Source organism: Terrapene carolina, unplaced genomic scaffold (assembly GCF_002925995.2).
Source record: "Terrapene carolina triunguis isolate 2854851 unplaced genomic scaffold, T_m_triunguis-2.0 Scaffold714, whole genome shotgun sequence".
NCBI lineage: Eukaryota > Metazoa > Chordata > Testudines > Emydidae > Terrapene > Terrapene triunguis.
Window position 1 is genome coordinate 8286450 of NW_020665065.1, and position 2945 is coordinate 8289394.

Here is a 2945-nt window from a genome sequence, read left to right on the forward strand (position 1 = left end):
TTTCAAGAACAAATTTATAGAACTCATGCAATCAGATGTAGTTAATTGCCACAGTATGCCTTTTAGCTTGTATATTGCACCCAAAAAGATGTAATCTTCCACCATCCTCACTTGGAAAGATCACTGTAGAAATTTAACTGGACTGCATGCCCAGTTTATCTACTCAATCTACTGAAAGTTAGCTAGCTTATGAAATTTGTGTCCATGATCATACAGCTAGTTTGAGAGAACCCTATTCTAACTTTAAAATGTTGCAGTAGTACTGAATATGGGAATGGCATTAAAGAGGGGGTATCTCGTGTACTCATTTGCAGAAGTGTCAACATCCAGAAAGTTCTTTTCCAGCAATTTTATTTCACAGCAGTGCTGGTCTGAGTTATACAAACAGAACAATTTAAAGAACTGGGTATGTTTGTCAGTTCATGGATTTTCTTCTACCTTGTAAATTATTGATATGTTTCACTGATTCCAGGTTTAAACAGCACACAATTTTCCCCTCCATCTGTAAACTTGTAAGTGACATATCTTGCCTTACACAGAAATGATGCTGAGTTTTACAAAGGCCTCATATATTGAAAAATGTAGTAAGTTGTGGAACTGTAAAAACTATTCATAGGCTTTAAAGGACTGCCTCTTATATAGACTGGATCTGTACTAATTTTGATGTTCCGTTTGGGTTTTTTTGTGCTTTATGTTCACACGCGATTTATTTGTGAAACATGCAAGAAGTTAGCAGAAAAGCAAACTTGTTTTTTTTGCTTTTTTCAATTTACTTTGTGCATCTGTTTATCTGAAGTTGTTATTATAAATCATCTCTCACTATGATGTCTAAGTGCCAAACAAAATTAAAATGCAGAAAGATTAATTCAAAATATTTTATCTTTTCTCACGTCCCAAGAGCAAGGTGGGATGGCTTGTACAGTATGTTCACCCTGGGTGAATGAAGCTCTAGGAGTACTGTCTCAAAGTTCAGCAGCAGCAACTTTTTTGAGCTGAGGTTTCTTTGGCCTTGTTCCTAAGAAGTGTAATTAAAAAAAGTCCCTCCATGTTTGATTTTTGGTTTTGCTTTTTAGACATTGTAACTAGTTCTCTAACTGCTTTTCAAAGTTGCTAATTTAGAAATTTCAAAAAGGTCAATTTTCAAAAAGTAAAGCTGAAATTTACTGTGAACATTTTCTTAGGAGCTCCATTCAGCTTTCCATCTACACAGCCATCTAAATATTACAGTGAACCTGTGTGTATTTGACAATATTTTGTGTGTAGTCAGTTTCACTATTCTCTATTAGTCAATTACTTAGGTTCTCCCTTGCTGAAAAGACCTTTATAAATATCAAGAGGAGAGCAATTTTCAAAGTATTTTTTTTAAATGTACACTGGACTTAGTATTTAAAAGAAGTTTTCAGACATTGGAATTTTCTTAATTAGACAACTGGCAGTGTCTCTATCTAATTTTCCATAATCTAGGCTTGTCAGAGAACACAGGATTTTATAAGATTGTTCCCTATAGGACAACTTTTGTTCCGTTACAATGACATTGCTTGGTCATAGGGAGAGTAATTGCTCTTCCCTTATTTTAAAAGATGTCCATTATTTGTTATCCTACAGAATAAATGAACATAATGTCTCCATGTCCTATGGACAGGTCAGAGAGGGGGAAAAATAAATCATGATACTTTCCCAATCTCATTGGAACAAAATGAGATGCCATCGACAATATTCTGTACATCTTCATAATGTGATTGTCCCTCTTCTTGCTGGCTTACGTCAACAGTGAAATAGTTAAGTGATGTCATGTAATGTATCATGTTTCGGAGTTAACATCACATTGAGATGTTCACATCTCTCAGAGATAATGGTTGTACTCTGTCTGCAGACACCATATCTGTTTACACTTGGATTTCCCTTTGCACCTATAAGATCTAAAGGGTTTTTTTTTTAAGTAAAAGCTTAGGTTCTGGAGCACAAAATGGCAGTCTCCAAAGAATAGTGCCACCTTTCAAGCCCATTTTGACTCCTGGTCCAGTATGTCAAGAGAGAATGCCCCTTGTCTCATATTTCAGCAACAATCAGTCGAAGGATCAGACACTGATACCAGGGTAGGTCTGTGTAAATAAACTCTGCAGGGTGGGTGTCATCCTTTTGGAAATAAGCGTTATCCCATATTTCACACATCTTTCATTGAAATCAGGGTGCTCACGAGAGCTGCGATGCAGATGTCATGGCACAACCAGGTCAAGACACTTGCGTAACTTCTGCAGCATTTGCGGGAGCTCCCTACAAAATGGGGACAGCCCCTAAAAATCCTGGAGGACCATCTCCCTCTCCCCCCACCCATTTATCCTGAAAACTTCTGTCTGAACCCCATTTCTTTGCACCCATTTTGTAACTGACTTGATGGGGTGGGGAAAGAGGGTCCAACTCTGTGTCCCACCCACCCACACACACACACACTTACCACCCTACTCCTCCCCAACCCAAGTGGCACCAAGGTCCAGTACAAGGCTCGTGGGGTTCCCCAACATAAGGGGCTATTCCCTACCCAGCAACTCTTCCCCTCACCTGCTCCCTCCTCCTCCAGGGGCGTCTCTGTCTCCTAGCAACGCTCAAAATGGCTGGCCCGCGCGGCGATTTCTGGGAATTATAGTCCTGGCACCCCCGAGCCTCTCATCCTTTACGGAAGCGAGGGACTATATTACCCAGTAGGCATCGCGCGCCGGAGAAGGGAGCTCGTCGAGGCGGCGCCGCGGCGGGGTTCCCTGTGGAGTGAGGGGACACAGGTGGGGGAAGCGCGAAGGGCGCTGGGAATTGTAGTTCCGAACCCGGAGAGACTCTCCAGAGCCCGTGGGCTGGAGGGCAGAGCAGGACTACAAGTCCCAGGGAGGCGCAGGAGGGAGCGGGCTGGACGCCGCCTGAGGGCGGGGGGTACGAAAGGGAACCTGCTGGTG